Source organism: Oxyura jamaicensis, chromosome 9, assembly GCF_011077185.1.
Source record: "Oxyura jamaicensis isolate SHBP4307 breed ruddy duck chromosome 9, BPBGC_Ojam_1.0, whole genome shotgun sequence".
Taxonomy (NCBI): domain Eukaryota; kingdom Metazoa; phylum Chordata; class Aves; order Anseriformes; family Anatidae; genus Oxyura; species Oxyura jamaicensis.
The window spans coordinates 22,658,632-22,679,979 of NC_048901.1; the positions used below are offsets into that span (position 1 = coordinate 22,658,632).

The 21,348-nt window shown below is 37.2% G+C and overlaps 2 long non-coding RNA genes across 4 annotated transcripts in view; both read right to left on the minus strand.

Moving 5' to 3' along the window:
* The window catches only part of LOC118171648, a 45,054-nt gene extending 29,293 nt beyond the window's left edge, over positions 1 to 15,761 (minus strand). Inside the window, exons 1-3 of one of the 3 annotated variants that reach the window (XR_004753295.1) lie at positions 12,297 to 15,761; positions 9,541 to 9,593; positions 3,769 to 3,884 (exon numbers count right to left, since the gene is read on the minus strand). This is a non-coding gene — a long non-coding RNA (uncharacterized LOC118171648). Of the gene's footprint in view, positions 1 to 3,768; positions 3,885 to 8,766; positions 8,852 to 9,540; positions 9,594 to 12,296 lie in introns of those variants that run through there. The other 2 variants (XR_004753294.1, XR_004753293.1) reach the window with 2 other exon arrangements.
* Positions 15,762 to 15,878: 117 nt separating this feature from the next.
* On the minus strand, positions 15,879 to 21,072 carry LOC118171647. Its single transcript, XR_004753292.1, has 3 exons — positions 20,026 to 21,072; positions 16,757 to 16,979; positions 15,879 to 16,562 (listed from the first exon to the last, which is right to left on the minus strand). It is a non-coding gene; the product is annotated as an uncharacterized LOC118171647 (long non-coding RNA).
* Between the last annotated feature and the right edge of the window lie 276 nt (positions 21,073 to 21,348).

Sequence of the window (21,348 nt, forward strand, 5' to 3'; positions counted from 1 at the left end):
AAAAAAAAGAAAAAAAAAAAGAAAAAAAAAAAAGAACTGGTTAAAACTAAGTTATTTATGCTTTCATTATAGGATGGACCTAGCAATAATTTCATGAATAAAAAGGAGCTGTAGCTGATACAGTTTAATACAGTTACAGAACAGTAGGTACTGAACATTACCACTTGTAGCAGAAACAGTTTAGAGTCCTTGACTAAATCCATCACGCATCTGCATGCAACAGACTCAGCAAACAAGGAATTACATTTAAATAGTCAAGATGCAGGCACCTGATCTCATAGGAAAGTCTAAAGCTACAGACAAAAAATGCAGACCAAATTTTATAGGATAGGCCCATTAAAATTTTGGGGAATCTCCATTCTATCAGTTTTCTAAAAGAAAATCTTTGCTAAGAATCTGAAAAAAAAAAAAAAAAAAAAAAAACTAATAATCAATCTATGTTAAATACTCTCAGATATTGCAACTGTAAAGGGCTACAGACGATCCTTTAGTTCCCTTTCTCTGTAAACTCTTTTTTTTTTTTTTTTTTTTTTTTTTTTTTGGAACTGCTGTTTAAATTCTATTTACTATTATTGGGTCCTAATTTATTTGTAAAGTTGTTTGCTTACATTTCTAGATCTCTACTAAAAAGAAAAAAAAATGAAGAAAAAATACAGCTCTTACTGGATTTAGTTGAAGTAATCTTGAATGTGGGTTGGCATGGTACAAGGTTCATTGACTATTCAGACTTTTTCCTGAAACAGAGAAAATTGGATTTTTTCTCCCTTAGGCTACGAGTTTTATTTATGGATGCTGATGAAAAAGAATTCTAACTGATGTTCACTGGTTATTGTATATGTGCTCACAGGGCCTCCTCTTACAAAGTAAAAAATAAATAAAATAAAATAAAAGAGCAGCATTAATTGGTTAATCTTGCATAAATGACCTAGCTATACTATTGCTGTAGTTGTCTAAATAGGTGTTAATGACAAGGCATTTCAGTATTTTCTTGGGAAATCAATACTTTTAAAGTAGAAATTGTGATTTTCTGCCAAAATTAATGAATCTGCTGCTCTAGAGGTCAGGATGTCATTTGCAGTGGAGACTGTGAAAGAAACCATTTCTCAGTGCGTTTATTCACAGAGTGATAACATTGGCCCAGAGTGAATATTAATAGCTGTATGATCAAGAGGTTAGAAAGTACGGACTGGAATATAATGCAATAAATGCCCAAGTCAGGGAGATAGAGCTGAGCTAAAAAAAAAGGCATTATTTAAGTGTTTGCTGTAACAAGAATAATGAAACAAAGTACATCAAATCCCCAGAGTGGTATTTTTTTTCTGTAGCTAGCCCACAGAAAAAGGTAAAAGAGTTATCTGAACAGCTCATTTCCCCAGCTCGTTTCCAATGCTGTCTTCTAACCTCAAGCTGAACCAACTCCAATAAACCCCAGGCCTGCTCTGCTCCTGGATTTCATTTCTATCGTGCTGACCAGCACACTACTTCTGTTGTCCAACACAGAGAAACCGTCGGTTGTACTATTTACTACAACGTGGGGCTCATGCTGGAAGCAGAGGAAGGCATCTTCTGCTCCAGACCGTGACTCCATGTTCTTCAGTTGCAGCCTGGAATTACCCACGTAATAATCCCACTGGTTTCACTATGGAGTTACCTGTGTATCATAACAGGACCCAAAATCTAGAACTGCATTGCACAAGAGCATGAAGGTTTTGTAGCTGAGGTCTGCATTATTATTTTCCTATGAATCACTGTTAAAAGGCCTAATGCATACCTAACTGCAGTGACTTCCAGAAACAGTGGCTACTCCAACTTGGATTTTAAGTGCATTCCTCCACTTTAAAGTATTCTTCAAACTCCCTGTAAATAATAAAAAAAAAAAGTTTCCCTTGTCTCTAGGCATATTTTCCCAAGGTTTCACAGCTCTAATTACTATGAACAATATCATCATGGTCTCCTGCTACATCTCTCAAAAATATAACAAAAAAAGATCTATTTTGAAAGTTTCTTTGAACTTTGTAAGTCAATGATTTCTTATATAACTGCAATAAAAACCTCTGGGAAAGAACCTATTATGAGTACTGTGTCAGCAATTTTAGCTTATTACAGATGGCTTGCTCCCCTTTCCACATAACTATTTAATGAATTTAAACTAAGGATTGCATAATTTCATAGCCGATGGCAGCCGTGAGTTTTTACCAGGAGGCTTTTAAGCTGAGATTACGGACCAATTAGTAAAGGAATTTAATGAAGAAAATAATTCTTCAGTGCAGCTGAGCAGTGTTTGACTTCCGTCATGTCAGCGGGAACTCGGCACCAGAGCACAGCTTTCAGGCACTGCTTCGGGGAACCTACATCGCCTTCCAGACCGACAGAGATGTGGCAGATGTTGGCCGGTGACACCCCGGCGAGGAGGCAGCTGCTGTCAGGAGCAGTGGGACAGGCAGAGAACAGCCGTGCCATGGCTCTTCAGGAGTCAAACATCTTGGTGCTCTGCATTTCTCTGTTTTTGGGTGGTTGGTTGGAGTTTCAGCTTTTAATGGTGAACCTCCAGCTGAAGCTGTTAGGAAGCAGCAGATTGACTTGTTCAAGTATACTGGCTATGAAAACTCAACAACTGGATATTTATTATTTTCATTTTATTTCTTATCCATTTTCCAGCCATTTATCCTCATGTTTCCAAGTGGTTACTGCAGGAAGAAGCATTCCCTGTCCTCCCCTCTGCCCTTCACTCAGTCCTGAGGCACCTGATGGTGCTCCTTCCTAGAACAGTCGTTACCAATAAAACTATTTATATCTTTATGGTGTGCCCATTCGCTGGGCAAACTTTAATTGCAGCAAGAACTGCAAACAGAAGAAAAACAAAACAAAGCAGCACGCCATCTCCCTCTCTCTCTCCCCTTCCACATAAAAAACAAACACTTTACCACGAGAATCTAGTTTCTAGGATAATAATGAAAAACGGCTGATGAAAGAAACAAAGTGAGGATAGAAGAGTTCAAAAATATTATATGGACATAATTGTTTACTCACACCATAATACCATTGCAGGCGTTAGTATTGGTAAGAAAAGAATGAGTTTTTATTTATTTATTTATTTATTTATTTATTTATTTATTTTTTACAATGTGAATTGAAACCCTCTCGCTTTCAAAATGATTTTGATAAACCAACAGCAGCACAAAAGAAAAAGGTCTGAAGGTTTACAAAACCTTTAGCTTTTAGCTTCTTCTTTCCCAGCAGGACTTTTATATGGGACCGTTTCTGTACAAAACTTTTGTACAAATCATTAAAGATTTAATATTTGGTGCAATGCGTTAACTTTACTGTTGGCTAAAAATACAAGAAAACTTGCATGCTTATGGTGACCTTATGCTTTTATGAATTTCATCTTATTTTTTACAGTTTTGACTTTTGTCGACCTGAAGGATGAAAATTTTCAATCCAGAAGATTTTGGTTCATATCTTAATCTGACATTACCTACACCAAAATAATGATCCTTTTGCGTTAGCGAAGTGATTAAAACCAGATTCACACACCATTCACTGCAACATATTCTTCTCGTAATAGCTATGAAACAGGCCAAAAATATGACGACATACATAGCATCACAGTTGGCACTTGCCTTTTCAAGTAACACCAGAAAGCAATTAAAAGGTGTGTTCTCTGATGGATGAGAGAGAGAAGAGATGTAATGAAGAGTGATTCTTTTTCATTTGACTAGTATGTAAGCAACAAAACCTGAGCACTGCTGAATTGGGCTGTCTCTGTGGAGCTGCAGGAGACAACGCACAATACCTGTGTGTTCTGGGCTTCTAGAATTTCCCTGCAATCACGGAGGGATTTCAGAGAAGAGAGAGGAACAAGTCATGCCAGATTCAAACACCTAGGGCAGTAAGTCAGAAAAAGAGATTAAAGCGGAGCACTCAATACACACCAGCTGCTTAGTGGTCTGCAAAAGAACTGCTTCTCTGTGCAGCACAGCCACTTTTCCAGGCATAATGGCTTTCTGGATCTTGGAATATGTTGCACTCACAGTATGAAGAGGAAAAAATTATCTGTATTAGTCATAGGCAGCCGAGCACCATCTGTTACCCAGCCTGAAAATGAACATTCACCACAAACTCTTTCATGATTACAGTTTGCCTTCTGGAGGAGGTACCAGTGGGGGTAAAGCCATGCTGCAGAAACTGGGAGTTTTATCATCTCCCCCTGGTAAACTCTAGTTGTTCTATGTATTACAGTTGCCCTTGTTTTAATTATGTTGACTTTCTTTTGCATTTTATTGGGAAATCAATAGTATGTTTCAAATGGTATGTTTCAGAAAAAAACAAAAGAAAACAAAACAAAATAAAAACCAAACAACCACTAAAATATTGTGTTTTTCTAGGAATAAAAAAAAATAAAAAAATAAAAAAGGAAAAGGAAAAGTCAATGTCAAAGGGAAGAACTGCTTGGTAAGTACTTTCCTTGTGAAGCTAGTTTCATCAGCTTACTTTTATGCCAGGCATACCTAAAAGTTACAGGTCTGCAGAACCTTCTCACTACCCCCAAAATATCTGGACTAGAGTGAATCATAACACAGCAGAGAAATTAAGTATTTTTTCTCGACTGGTATCTTCCAAATGCCCCCATACACCACTAGTTATCCATTACTAACCATGTGAACACATATTTAACCTCTTAAATTCTAGTACTTATTCCACCTATGGTCTTTGTGACCTAAGTACTACAACCTTGACTTCAAGTAAAGAGAATTTATTAATACATGAATCATAAAGATGCCTATGATACTACGATAAAAGCATTTTTGTTCATATCTGGGCCAAACTATACAGCAACATCAGAACAGTATGGACAAATTCCATTATTCTTGCAAACAGAAAACTAAATGCAAACAAATCCATAAACATTAACATTCTGATGACTTACATTCTGCAAATGATTTCTAAACACCATGATAACACTAGATAAAATGCACAAGAGAGATTTCTTCAGCATCAGTATTATTAGCCTCAAATATTGCTGTGGTAAGACAACAAGTAAAATTTATATCGTAAAATATATAACTAAAAAAAAAAAAAAATAATAAGAAAATATCTCATTCTCCTAGGAAAATCTGAACTGCTTTGAAACAGAAAATCTTGTTTTGAATCAGCACTCTAGAATCCTACAGAAAGCCCATACCGCTTACAACCCAACAATTTAGTTTGTCTGTGCTTTTTTGTTTGGTTGTTTGTTTGTTTCTCCTTTTTTTTTTTTTTTTAATTATGGGTTAAAAATGGAAAATCAATTTTTGCAGAACAGACCCAAATACCAGGTAAGACTCTACAACACTTATGTTTCTCATAATTAATTTGCACATCATTGTAACTTATTCCAATTTCTACAATGACTGCAGCATTTAGTGGTCATTACTAGGAAGATGCTCATTACTAGGAAGATTACTAGGCCTCTGTCTTTTTTTCTCTCTATGGTATCTTTTATACCCTTGGTTAGTAGGAGCATCAGAAGTTTAAAAATCTAGAAAATCATTTAGGAATTTCTACTGAAAAAGAGAAGATTATTTGGTAAACACAAGCAAAGGACCACACAGCTGTTTAAGAAAATTAGAGAGGGAAAAATAAAGTTATGACAAATTTCACTAACAAACTGAGCTATATAAATTACTTCTACTATTCAAACTATTTATTTTCATGTTCTTAACATGTCTGTTTGGACATACTACATGCTACCATTTTGCATGATGCTACATTATGGCAAAATTTCTTTCATTACACGGGAAAATTTCTCCTGGAACACAGGTGGTAAAATTCAGGTGGTATTGGGATGTGAAATACATTGCCTTACTTATTGAATGCTTAGTGCAATAATTAGTATTAAAAAAGATCATAAGGAAAGATGACTTAGGATGTATTTATCATTTTCTTCATAAATATGCTTAGGTTGAGAATTGGATTGATGTGACGCTTAACCTGTATCTGCATCACTGCAGCCTTTAATGCGTTTTTCAGGTGAAGTGGCAGTTGAGTGCCCAGTTCTACAACATTGCTTTCTTAATATTAAAAACTTAGCTGCAAACATTATTTATGTAACTATTCCTTGCCAACCAGGGCAGACCCAGCCCAAGCCCCCACCCTGCTGTGATGTGCGGCCGACCTCTGTAATAAAAATGAGTGGGCTGAATGAAAGAGAATCAAGCTGGAAAAGAATCTAAGAATATCACCCGTGCCCAAAGACTCATGAAAATACATGAAGGATTTCCCTTGATATACATTCCGACACAGATTGTGTTTACCTCTCTAGGATGCGAAGCTGATTATTCATCATCAGCATCTCATCAAAAACAGAAGTTTCTGTTTCCACCCGCATGCAATGAAAATGATACGATCACATAAGCATATTTTATTATTATTGTTACATCAAATCATCATCCCCTGGTACATATAAGCACATTTTTTTTTCCACTGAAATAGCACACTAGGTGTTCTTTATAAAATGATAAAGAACAAAGGTGTTCAAAAAGACTTGCGTCAAAAACTATTCATCCATCCAAGGAACAGAATGAAGCAGCATCTCTGCACACTTGTCATAAAATCTGCATGACTGTCTTGATAGCACTAAGTCCCTAATTAAGTAAAAGGGAGTTAACATCATTAAATAGAAACATCCTGAGATGCAGTGATAGAACATACTCACCCTCTGTTCAACCCTCAGAGAGACATAGAAACATAATTTTACAGAATGTCAAACACAAGTTCAGACTGTCTAATATTAAAGCTAAAAAGACCTATGGGACTAAGAAACACCTCCTAACATATGACAAAAATCAATACATCTGTGGAATTTAACACAGTGAATGAATCCTTGCCATTTGAATGATAATGGAAGCTTTATATGGAAGACTGCAACTATTTAAACTTACCAAGGCCCAAACCAAAACCACTCCTTGAAACTGATGCAGGATCTCCAAGACCTACACTAGCCTTGAATAAGTGCAACAGAGTTATGATGTTGCAAGACTATAACAAGAGAGAGGCTAGGGCAGGGGATTCTGAAACTTAAAATGCTTCTGAGTAGTTCATTAAGAAGCTAAAATTCATAATACCACTAATAACAGAAATTCAGACAACTACAAGTGTCCCAAAGAGCACATTTGCCTCTTTTGATAACCCTCAAAGCGGAGACTCCAACCACTCACTATCCTGAAATGTTTCACCAATTAAAATAATTGAGCTAAAATTTCAAGACAACTGTTTTGAATTAAATTAGCATTGCTGTTGCATCCACCCTCAGGGATGTTTGTCCAGCTCTGACAATACCCAGTGGAGTGGTGTCTTTAACCTCTGTCTGTAAACCATTTGTGTCTTTCACTGCCCTGAATTAAAAGCCTTTTTTCCTAATATTCAGTCAAAATATTATTTATTGGAAATTATTCACTCTAATATATTTTTATCTGTTTTTGTAGAAGCCCTTCATTCGTTCGACAGCTTTCCTGCAACCTTCCCATGACGTGACAGCCATTGCAAAGTGCATCCAACACATAAAACATCTCCTGCCATCTAACAGTGTGACCGTTCCTTTCCATGCCTGTGTGCATGAATTCACACACACATGTGCAGCCTAGAGACTAAAACTGAAATACATCTTGTTTTATGAAACAGTCTTATGTTCAGAGAATAGTATTTCATGCCAAAATATTTGATTTGAAGAGCTCAAGGTATATACAAGCCGTAACAATACAACCCATGAAATCAGAGAAACCAAAACTCATGAAATGCTCATGAAATGCTGCCACTTAGAAGTTTCACTTAAAAGCTGCTTCCACAACACAATCAAAAGCATTCCTGAAAAAACTATTTTATTTGGACATAAACATAAACTAGATGATCTATTGTAATTTTACCCCTATAACAGCTCTAATTTTTTAAATTATATTTAATTACATTTTTGTATCCATATTCATTATTACACTAGCTATCATTCTAATAATAGAACTAAGTAAACAAAGGTTGACTTTTAGGACTTTAGCACCTATTAATCCATCAAGTTATAACAACTTTTCCCATCTGCAGCTATGTAGATTTCCTGAGGATGGTAACTAGTGGCATTTGAGTGAAGCTGCAAAAAAACAAAATGAGGAGCAGTTTGTTTGGACTCACAGAAAAGACTTTTTTGCTAACCATTTATTGGAATCCTGGGTGTATTTATGACAATTTATCACCCAATGCCATAAATAAAATCCATTAGATATTGAAATAGAATTAAGTTTTCAGTCCATTTTTTTTTTTTTTAACTTGCTAAATGTACTTACTTCATTCTTTGTTTCTCTCTCTTAATCAGTTTCTAGTCCATGAAAGTCCATTATGTCCTACACTGTGATTACTCTTAGCTTCCTTAATAGCCTCTTGAGCTTTTTAAAACCCAAAATAAATTATATCTATCACTTCTTGGTTATCTGTTATTTTGCTGACATCCTGGAGGAAAGAGAATTTTCCTTTTGGGAGCAGTGCTGTTTTGTCCTTATAGTATCATGCTCATTATAACTCTATAGCTGTTTTTCAGCCAATGTTCCAAGTACTGAAGTAAAGCCGATCAGTTTATAACTCCTGAGCTCATCCCTAGCACATATTTTACAGACAGAGAAAACATAGTTTTCCCTCTGGTTGTCCATATTTTAGCAATCAGCTAGTTTGGGAAACTCATTCTCAAGTTTCCAGAGAAACCTTGAGGAAGAGTTGCCTCCAAATCAAGGGATGCACACCAACAACACTCAGTCATCTTTTGCACTTTTAATCTGCTGCAGTCCTTGGTGCATCAACAACACATAGCACATGCAGTAGGGCTATATTCCTAGGAAGAAATGTGATTATTACAAAATGATGCAGAACAGATTATTTGCATCTTTAATCAATAGTTTAAATGGTAAACAATGCACATCGAGCACTTAAACATGGCATTTACTGCTTTATCCCTTGTGGAGTATAATTATATTTTATATACACAAAAGCAATTTCATTTGTTTGTATCAAGAAATACACTTGTGTAATACTAAAAATAATAATAATGTGCACAATGATCCAGACAGGATTTAAATGTTTTTAACAACTCTGTATTAAATAACACAGCCTTTTATTATTTTAGCAGACTCTGCATTCAGTATTCGAAAAGAAATTGAGGAGTGAGCAGAATTAAGATGTGGTTTGATTACATCCTGTGTTACTCCAGTCTTCCTCTGGAGTGTAACAGAGGAAGTTAATCTGTTCATTTCAGTGGGGTTAAAGAAATCAAATATATGATAAATGAAGTGTATCTCTCAAATGTTATGCCTTCATCTCTCTTCCATCCTCTAAACATGGGTTTTAGAATCATCCTGACCTGAGCCCATTGGCGAGTGCCTGTTTACAGGGAGACCTGACTGTACACATTGGCCTCTGCACAGAAAGCTGTTTTGCTGCCCGTGTGGTTATTTTATTTAAATGTTACCCTTTGTAAGATTTGGGGACGTCTGGGACAAGGAAATCAATACCAAAGATATCTACCTTTTACTCCTTGTCCTCATGGAAGTTCACTGCCATTCTGAACCTCAGAACATCTGCACTGCAACAAAGAGGAAAAAAGATTAACAAAACTTATGGACAGCTTCAGCAGAATATTTTTTTTGTTTGTTTGTATATATATATATTTATTTTCTTTCTGTGTGTTGTTAGTAAATAACTATGCAAAGAATGAAAGTGCCCAGTGTTCACATCTATACCAAAGTCAAAGAAGAACATGCTGCTGACCTCTCCTTTTCCTCCCAGCCCGCAGCAGCACCACTCCTCCAACAAACACCCTCTGTGCACCCCAGCTCTCCATCCCGCCTTGTGCGACTGCAGCAGGGTGGGCGCTGCTTCCCCTCTGCCCCCTGCTGGACCCAGGTACAGAAAAAAATACTCACTACCTTCACAGGATTTTGATAATAGAGTTCTGTAAAGACTAAGCAATCAGTTTTGACGTGCAATGCAAATCTGAAGTTAAAAATATCATTTTCCTGCGACGTTAATTATGAATCATTAGAAAGACTGAAATAAAAGCTCCTAACACTTTCCTCTTAGCTTTTCAGAGAAAATATGAGAAATAAAAATCACTTTAGAGAACTGTCACAATGTGGCAGACATTTGATGACTTTTTTTTTTTTTTTTTTTTTTTTTTTTCTAAGTAGTCTAGCAATGCCTGTAAATCATTTCATTTTGTTGTTGCATCTGGAAGTACCACAAGCTATCAGATATAAATTACCTTAGTGGTTACAAATCTTCTGAAGTGTATTAAAACTACCAGGTATGTGGATAGACACACATTTCATGAGCGTACTAGTGATGAAAATTTGTAAATTGAAAAAGCATAGACCAGATAAAACTAGCCAAAATAAAAACAGAATTTATTTGCATGTTTACTTATGTTTAGATATGTTTTACAGGCTATTTAATAATATTTAAAATTAAAACTTTTAAAATTATTATTATTAGAAGAAAGTACTGTTGGACAGCTTTTGCTCTCCAGTTATAGAAGATTCACCTTTTTTCACATCTTCTCAAATCCAAAGACAATTAGTGCTATTTTTTTCTCTCTTACTTTCAAGTCTCCCAAGAAAGACTGGTGCTTCAACAGCACTGGGGTTGCTTTGTTGGTGGCTGCTTTTCCTTAGAACAACAAGAGAAATCAGAAACGCTGAAGTACGCTTCTCAGCACCATATCTGAAATTATATCTCTGAGTTAAAACCATTAAATTAAATTTTACTTTGAATAGAGAAGAATTGAAATAAATTCAATTTGGGAAAAAATGAATTGAAAGAGAATTGGAAGGGAAGACAAGATGCACGGTATCAGTAACATGTGGCATTCTCAGGCACAAATATCAGAGAGGTTGAGATTTATGGGACTGCTAATCTTTAATCCCTTTGGATTAGAGCCAGGGAAAAAATCATGAGATTATCCCAAGTAGAGAAGAAAGAATTCAATAAGAGGATCTACAAAGCCCAGGTGAGTCTGACCCGGCAGAGCCGTGACCCTCCCTATGTGAGCCAGCTGCTCCCGTCTCTTCTGCAAGACCACAGGGCTCTTCTGGGTGGGACCATGCTGCCAGCAACACGGTCTGAGGCTTTCTGAAACAAATCCCCTGTATGCAATCAGTATTTACTGCAAACACAACAACATGACTTGCCCGTATTGACAAAACAAAATAGCAATATTTGCATGGGAATGTTTGCAAATTATCACATTCACGGTCTATAGATTGTAACAGGCAGAGAGATGCTGAGCAAGACAGTAACACATTTTAAACTCCACTCTTCCAAAACCTTCCAGGTCAGACCCCAGGGGCTAACCTAGAATCAGCTCCCACCTAAAATCCCCCAGTGTCATGACAAGTGACACAGGCAATCCTCACAGCTTGTGGAGAGCTCCAGAAAGTTCCTCTTGGGGTGAGACAGGTCCTGGTACGTGGGAAATGTCTGGTGCCTGATACTCTCGCAGACGGCCCTGCCCACCAAGGCCACCAAGGGAATGGCTCTTGCGTGCACTAGAAAGGGAGGCAAAGGTCTGCTTATTCACCTTTCAGCGTTATGAATGCACATGATGACTTAAAACATGCTGCTCCAAAAATATAACCTGTATCCCTCTCAAGTGATGCAATTAGCATAACTTGTTGACTGATTTCCTTACCATATATCTGAAGCAACATTACCCTACTCAATATTCCTCAGTAAGTATTCATCTCGCTCTCGCTCCAAGAATTAAATATCATTTTAATAATCATCTCAGTAATAAACACTGTTCCTCCATTTTAAACAATTCTTTGACCTCCTCATGGGCTTGTTTCCCCCTTTTCTCTTTGCTCTGGTGCAATTTTTTGATTTCAACAAGAATGGTGCAACATAATGGAAAATCAGGACCAAATAATGTATAATACGTTAAAATAAAAATATCTCTTTTAATATTACTGGCCTTTTGACTGGAAGAAATAAAACAATATGCCTAGTGCAGATTGCCCCACCAAAACATCTCAGAACGAATGCAGGGCAGATGCAGCTTCCGTGAGGTGTTACAGTAAGTGGGGAGGTAACATGTGCTGACAACACACTTACAAAGCTGATTTCCTTTAGAGAGAGAGATAAGCCATTCTAGATTTCCTTAATTTCTCAGTCAGCTTCAACTATAACATACATAAAGGATTAATAAGTGCCCTGTCCTTTCCCACTGTCAGTTCACATTTACTAATTTAGAAGAAGCAGTTTACCTGTATTTAAATGGAAATTACCCGACTCAAAACTCAGCCTCCCTGTGAGCTTAAAGCCTCTGCAGCCTCCGCTGCCATGCTAACCAGTGGGAACACAACAGCGGCCTGAAATCAGAAACAGTTTTCTACTGAAATCTCATTTTACCATGTTGTAACACCTCCTTGCTCTCCAGAGTAAATTACCTGGAAAGAGTGCATTAAAAGAATTTCTGGGTACTGTACAGGAGAAGAACAATGGCAATTTCATAGTGATTTCACACTATTACGCATGTACCACACAAGAAAACTATCACAGCAAAATCCAATTTGTTACTTTTCCAAAACTGAATTTTACTGCTTTTTGGTTTGCAATTAGTTGTTATGAAAGTTTAATCAAAGTCTCAGTTTCCTCTTCCTCTCTAAATGTAGCACAGTCAGAATAAGATGCAACCAATAATTAACTAAATTGGACTTGGCCTAGAATGCAGGAAATTGAGAATAATTTGAAAGTATTACCCATTAGCAACTTGTATTTTCATACAGTACCTTAAATTGGTTATTTTTAGAAGAGCTAATATTTAAATGTGATTAGAAAATAAAAGCATTCCTTCGTGTTTATTTGAATGATAAATTCCTTCCCCTGCGCTATGATTTGAAGGGGAGCTGTTGTTCAAGTAAGTGGAGATTGATCTGAAAGATATAAATGTAAACAGGAAAGCACAACAAAATAACAGTATGATAGGATGGGGAACAATCTATTCATAAGAAGAAAAAGCATCATGGATACAGTGAGAATGGGAAGAGAAATATCTAAAGCAATAGCAAAACTGAAGACAGATTTGGGTCTATCAGACCGTAGGAGAGAAAACAGTAGGACTGAAAAGAATATTTCAAATAGAAATTATGTAGAAAAAGCTTCAGCAGCATTTGGCTGGTTACAGTTCCAGCATCTCTTTCTCAAGAAGGAACCTGGTTCATCAACCAGATAATGATGCTCACAAATGCTGTTCAGTCAATTCACATCCTGTTCTGCACCTGAACAAGTTAAGAATCGAGGTGTAAAACTGAAATATGTTAAGAATTTTGTCAGATGGGGTGAGAGCTTGAAAACACACAGAGTCTGTGAAGTCAGGTGTCCTTCCCCACCTAGCAGCTAATAGTTGCATAAATTTATAACCTAAACAACTTTTAGGTGCTAGGTGTCCTGTATTTTATATTGTAGCCCAGTGGTTGAACCATGCCCTAAGCAAATGCTGCGCTCCGATTCAAAGGTTCCCTCCACCAAAGGAGGTTTAAGTTTAACCCCCAAATCCCGAAACATCCACAGCAACTGAATCCTATCCGCACTCCACCTCACAGGCCCCCAGCCCCAGCACACCGTGGTTTTGGCCTCAGCAGCCTGATGGTGCTTTCCGAGCCGCTTCTGTGGGAGGACTGCCAGCAAATAACATCCACTGCCACCAGGTAATGGAAGACTGTCTCATTCCTGCAGTGAGTTTATGCAGGTTTATGCGATAAGCTGCGTATACTGGTGTGGTTTTGCCAGGCACAGAATCGTAATTCTGGGTTCCTAGAAAACCAAAAAGTAACACAGCAGATACCCAGTTTCAGTACGTAAGTGGTAACTGATGCATGTTGTGGTTAGCAAGTTTTGAACTTCAATTCCATCTCGGCTCAGTTTTTCATACTGACTGGAAATACACTGGATTTTGTTTCACAGAATATGCATTGAGCCATTGAAGAATAGCATTCTGAAGATAAAAACCAGAAATATTGAGATTAACATCACCATAAAGAGAAGAGTTTCATGTGCTCTCTGCTTTGCCTTAATGGTCGGTGGATTAGAAGGCTACCCTCACACTCAGAGCTGCTAGCTTGGATGTGTATTTGCTCAATATGTATGAAACCAGACTGATCATTATGGAGCTCTGCTATTTCAGACCAATTCATCCCCGTCTAAAAAAAGTCTAAAAAATGACATGATATTGTGACTGCATTTCAGACACACACCCCCAGATATATAATTTGGAAGGAACTGAGGACAGCTAACAAGATTCCTGTATCAACCCTGCAATTAAAACTATGAACTAAATTTTTGGTACTCCGTGAAGTTACAAAAAGAATAAAGCAATCAGTTTGTATCTTATGTTTTATACTGCTATCTATTTTAACTTCAAAAATAGAATTTTATTATTCCCTCCCAGTGCACAAGATTCACAAGGTTATATTTATTCCTGCACTTCTGAGTTTCAACAACAGTAAAACAATAGTGAACTCTATTGGTGTACAAAGATACAACCCCATGGTCACTTCACTATATTAGCATTTTATTCTAAGGGTGGAATTAATTAATACAGCATTAGAGATACACCGAATACAAAAATGTTAAGTGGAAAGAATGGAGATTTCATTCAAAAATTCCAAAGCAGTTTAAAACCAGAAAAGTACAAAACTCCATAAGCCCAGTGTTTTAACTGATACTGCACCACGGTGGGGCAATGCCAGAAAGAGGACTGAGAGCCTGCAATTTTATTTTTCTTGCTTATTGTAGCTTTAATGGTAACATTCTTCAGAATTTTATAACACTGGCTATTTTTTATTTCCTGCGCAAAACACAGGTAGGCTTTAATCGTCATGATTATCCTGAAAAATGAATACTCACTCAAAGAAGAAAGCTATTATTACAGCTTGCTTGGTCAGCTGAGGTCACAGTGTGGGAGGATTCTGAGTCGAGGCAATTGCAAACACTGTGAGAAGGGAGGGAGAGTCCACTGTGTATTGTGCAAGATTGAGTGCATCTGCCCTGAGCTGCTCAATCAACAATAGAATAAGGGAATGAAATGTAACACGGATGTGCCTCTAAGTGGTCAACAGAACAATGTTGGGAAATGTTATTCCAGAAATATCCAGGACCCTCTCTGGCTTTGAATTGCAAGGAAACACTTTTACATTTCCATACCAAAAATAACTCCTGGAATGTCAGAACTTCTGGTAGGACACAAAATCTAGATTTCACTCTGATGGTTGAGGGTTATTTGTAGAAAAACTTTAGTTGTTGATGGGTAAGAGAACCCACGCTGGTACTGACAGTTATACCAGTTTATACACATCTAGTCTCTTGCTAGTGGAGTCTATTAAAAATAGGTAAGTTCTTTATTAGGTAAGAGATGATTAGTCTTTTTTTTAGTCTTTCTACATTGCTACATTAAAATAACTACACAAATTTTTACTACCAACTGTTTGCACATATGGGATCATGTATTTACATAGCATAATGGCTGGTCATTGGAGCACAAGATCATTTCTTTATTTAGTTCATGCTCTGCAGTACCGTGTTTTCATTTTAATAAAACAGTGTGTGTCCCTGAGCTACGATTAGTATGTGAATTTTCCAAGGTAAACTTTCCTATTTGAGAAGAATCGCTTAATAGCTCTCTCCATTTTACTACACATTACCTTCTCTTTTTATGCCACTGCTCTCTCATCTACTGTGTGACATAAGCAACAGAAAAAAAAAAAAAAAAAAAAAAAAAAAGAAAAAAAAAACCCTAAAAAAAAAAAAAAAAAAAAAACAAATCTAATAAAAAAAAAAAAAAAAAAAAAAAAAAAAAAAGATTGCCAAGGGATATCAAATGCACTTTGAAAGCTGTTAACTCCTAAATGTGGATACTCACTCAAGTGACTTTGGGACTCAAGAACTTACATAGCCAAAATTTGGCTCTGTACATGCATTAAAAACCAAGTTATAAACACTTGGAAAGGCTATAAAGTTTGCTTTTTTCAAGTTTCAAAGTCATCAATCCTGAGTCAGTGCAATACTGCAGAGAAGGGGATAGGAAATCAGCAAGTGGCATGAGTAGCAACTGGGTGAGGCAAACAAAATGCATATTGGAAGACACGGGGAGTTCAGTCTCTGATGTCAAAGGCAGTCATGTTCAAGGCACTTTATTTGTCTGCCAGATTATCTGACTGCCTGTATGGTTTGAATACTCAAATGAAGCAGAGCTGACAAGCTATTTTGGTAGGTGTCTGGGGTTGTTACCACCACGAAGAAGTGCAGCATTATCACTGCTGAGTCTCTGATCAACTTGTTGCCTAAACTTTAAGTGATTTGTCATTTCTTTCTAGCATGGAGATGGAGACAATCTTCAAGAGAGTTAGCTGCTTGTCAAAACTGTGACTAATGAACAAAGAAGTCTGAAAAATGACTGAAAGAGGCTCTTCTCCTTGGCAGCTTTACTCCACATCGTGTGACGGCAGTGGCTGTGAGCTACAGATGTGTCATGTTGTCTTCACTTCCTTTCTTTGCTGTGTAAAAATGAACAAGGACAGAACTGGAACAAAGTAAATGAGTGGGATACCCACATTAGGGTAGCACCACAAAATCAAACTGCAGGACCAGTGGCTCTGTGTGTGTCTGGAAGCACTCAAGGATAAGCATGCGAGGAAAAAGGAAAGAGACAATTCCACAGGCAATAAATTATCAGCCAGTTCCAGCTCACCTGTGAATATCCTGCTCAGGAACCTATGAGGATGTATGTGATCGAACAGAAAGTTTCCAGTACTTGGCTGGAGAAGGTCAAAAGGTCCAGTAGTGATATGGTCACGTCCATGGAGGTAGCCCAGGCAGGCAGGAATGCATCGCTGTGCTGCAAGAGATGCCACAGTACAAATGGAAGAGCCTTCACTGGGGACACAACAGCAGCAGGACGGTTTGCTATTTCTCTAAAAATAAAACAAATTATTTCTGAACATAAATGGCTGTAGATTACTTTAGGGTAACTCCTTAACAGAAGAAGCAAGTATTTACGTGACTTTTATGGCATCATCCTAACTAAAAATTGGAACATAAAGTAATGGCTAGATGAGCGCTGTAAGGCAGATGGTTTTGATTTGGGGGTCTAGAGTCCATCTTCTCTAGACAAATATGGTGTAATAAGAATTAAATCTGACTGAAAAATCTTCTAGGAAAGATACTGGTTAGAGTAGGTACAAAAACAATAAAAAGTTTGGTACAAAGAATGAATGAATGAGCTCATTACACACAAAACCACAACGATGGAAATAAAACTAAGCAAAACATACAGAAATCTTGAGTTTCATATATGCCAGTACTAGGAGCCTAGGTAACATGAAATGTTCTAGCTCCCCTCAATGGGTGCTTTTGACCTAGTTGCTTTTAGTAAATCCTGATGGAAAGTATTCATTGGAATAGTGAGGGTCATTGAATCTAATTTATAAATTGATAATTTAGGAAGGATCAGTGAGCCAAAAAGATGAAGGAAACATTTTGACTGAAATTACAAGTAGAAAAGATGCAGCATTAGAGAAATACAATCAAACCTGAATATAGATATATATATATACATATGTAGAAAAGAAGCTTAAAAAGGAAAAGCAAATAAATAACATACGTGACTGTCCGAAGAAACTGGAAAACAATGTAATGAATTTGAAGCAGAAGTTGGAAACTGGAAAACTGATAAGGAAGAGAGTTAAGGTTAAGCCCTTAGAAGTATACTTTAAAAATAAATATATATATATTTTTACAGCATCCATCCCACAGCTCAAAAGACTAATGCATGGTAGAGCCATAAGCAATTCCAATGGGATTTCTCCGTTACTAGACTAAAACAGCAGAATAACTAACAACACAGATAAATTCACTGTATAATAGACTACTCGTTATTCTGCTAAAAGCCAAGAGATTTACTCTGTTCATGAGATGATGAGTCACTTTATTTTTCAAAATTAATTGAAAATGCCAAGCAACAGTTATTAAATATAGGCACTGTAAAATCAGTCTGGCAAAATCCCATTCTTTTGGTAAGTTTTAAACAAATCTTATTTATTATCATTGACTTTTAACGCCTATTCAATAACTAGCAAATTTCTGGATTAGCAGAAGAACCATAGTGTTTTATCAACATTTAAAGGGGATAAGCAGAACTAAGCATGGAACTAAGAAAGTGTAATTAATGCCAATCAAACTCAAGTTTATAAAGACCAGATCATTGCCCAACTAAAGAGGTCCTCCTTTGTAAGATTATAGGTTTATTAATAAAAGGTGAAACTATAAGAAACATTTATTTGGGGTCATGGTGTTTTGTTTAGAAAAGGAAAGCTAGAAATGCACATGGCAAACAAAAGAATGAGCTTGATTATCTATGAAGACTAGTGATTGCACGTGGTCAGTCTGGAGATGATTGTCCCGAGGTACTTTGTGGGTGGACCACCACCACGCGGCAGGAAGTTTGAACAAGTACATCGCACAATGCAACAGGAGCAGGAAGGGAACACACACACTGTGGTTATTGTGACCATGCCAGTGAGTGGTATTTTATTAAGCCACTATAAACTGACCACTTACAATGTTTGCCCATACTCATTTGCTCTCTATTTCCCATCTCCCCTTCCTTTTCTAAGATCCCTAAAGTTTATCTTCTACATCTGTCCCAGTGTGAGTGATGCCTCCACGTGATGCCTCCACGTTTACCAATCATTTCCATCCAGTAACATTTTCCTATTTGTTCATTTCCAAATTGTTCATCCTTCAGCGTATAGCACCGCATTTCATGCTCTTAGGTTTTAAACAGCCTCTACTATTTATTTGTCAAATGTCATCCACAAATTTCTCTGTGATATTGCCGTCCTCCTCTTTTTACAATATATCCTTTTTTTTTTTTTTTTTTTTTTTTTTTTTTCCCAGCCAATTTCATTAACATACTCCCATTTTTCTCCAGAGGACCAGAGAAAACATCAAATAATATCTGTTCCTGGATTGATTCTTCAGAAATTCTGTATTTGAGTCTCTGAGTCTCAGAGTTCCTTGCAGTGCAAATCAAAACAAACTTAAAAGCCTACCAGAAACTACATGGTGAACAAGATTGAAAATGTATTATTCAGGCCAGCAGACAGAGATAAGATTCAGTTCTTGGACACTGGTACAGAAAAATATAGTTAAAATTAGAGATATTTTTAAAATAGTGACTAGAATTAATCATGATGCTTTACTGATTGTTTAAAGCTGAGAATTCTCGAATCTAGTCAATATTTCCTAAATGTCATGAGTTAATTTAAACCAGGAAATTAAGTCATGGGTGCCAGTCTAGATGATAACAGCATTTTTTTCATGTTTTATTTAGAATCCCAGCTTGACTGAAGACAGGAGGAATTCCCGATGGACTGAGGGTGCACCTACCCCTCCATATAATGCACAGAGCTCCACATACGAGCTCTTTTGTAGTCCAACCTTTAGTTGCCTCTATGTTTTCCATACAGTTACCTACAACTCAGAGTGGATTTATTTTAGATTTGCTTTCTAATATTCTCTCTGATGTTGCTTGAAATGATCTAATGGTGTTAACTGCATATTGATCCACACCTATGGTCTTTTGGACTGTCCTAAGCAGAGACATCACCAATCTTTTTTTTCCTTTTTTTTTCCCTTCTCTATGTGAGTTCATTTTATACATCTGTGTAGAACCCAGCAAATTTTTTACAGGAAAACTTTCAAAAAGGCTATGACTTCACTTTGGAGTTGCACATGAGCACCACCTTTAATAATTAAACCTTAGGATTTCTGCAGAACACGTAATTCTCTGGTAAAATCAGTAACATTCATAAATCAGAACCTGAAGTGTGAAATTGTATGTAAAGTCTCTCATCTATCACTGTTTTACTCTACTTGCTGTTTCATGGCACAAAGCAATATTTTGTGAGAAGTAATGCTTTGCTCTGGACAAGACACGTCATTAGCACACTTAGCTACCTGGTGCTGGGGATGTATCAGAGCCGGCACATTTTCCCAAAGAACGGGCCATGCTGCAGGATGAAATACAAAGCAGAGACATACTGCAGGAAAAAAAAAAAAAAAAAAAAATAGTTCAAACACTGAGGAATTTGGATAAAGTAAGCTTTTGGCAGCTTTGCACCACATTTGCTTTAAGGTGCCAAAAACTCCCTCCAGACAGAGCCAGGTATTAAAGACAACTTGCAGGCAACAAAGAGCCAATTGCCAGAATCAAGTGCGAGATCCGTATTTTATAAAGAAGTTCCTGTGATACCGCACATTTATTTTTCTGCTGAACTTTAAAATAGGATAAAAGGGGTTGTGGATACAGGTAGGCAATCCAGCACAGTGAGGACTGCAGCAGAAGGCAGAATCCTCCTCTCTTTCTCTTTATTATGAAATAAAAATGGAGCTATGAATCACTGCAGCATAGACAAATCATCTGAGGCATCTTAAAACAGCCGCTTGACTGACTGCTGTAATATCACCTGTCATTCAATAAAAGGAACTGCAGCACATGCTTACAAGTTGATAGAAATGTGCCCAAAGCCAAACTGAAACCCTTGGCTTCATAAAATGCCACGATTTTAGAAGCTCCTCAATTAAGGCGTTTGAAGTCTCTTCAGAGCTGACACAGCGACCTCTGCGAAAGCCAGGTGGGCACCAGCATGACTGACTGGGGCAGGCAGAGTGGACGGAGGTAGGCTATGGCTAAACAACCACAAATGCATCTGGGAAGGAGCTAGAAAACAGACACGGATCTGCAAGGGCCCTGGGGCACCAGAGAAACTCTTTGTTCTGAACTGCTGCCAAGCTTAAAAAGTTCCGGTTGGAAACAAAATGGAAAAGCAGATTTTTTTTTTTGGCAACGTCTGCTCCCCTGGCTTCCCAGCTCACACAGCCAGTGTGGACAAGGCATCAAACCCACTCTGGAAGCCTACCTTGAATTTCTGGGCACTTCCCTTCTCATCTGTACCACCCCTGCAGGAGCAGCATCACTGTAAAGCCCTTCCCACAAAGGTATCTCACCCTGTGAAAAAGCACAAATTGTGAGAAAAATCAGGATACTCCGATGCAAACATATTCACTTTTTTCCTGAGGTCAGTGTCTTTATCTCCACAAAGTTGTCTATCTGCAAAAATACAGCTTCTGCCAGAGAGGAACGTGCTGCTGGAAGTTTAGTTCACATCACTACCTCTTTCCTTCATGTTAGAATTTTTACTCTGAAGACTAAAAATCCACAAATATATATATATATATATTTCCTGTAAGGCTGCTGGTGCACACCTCCCAAAGAAATTA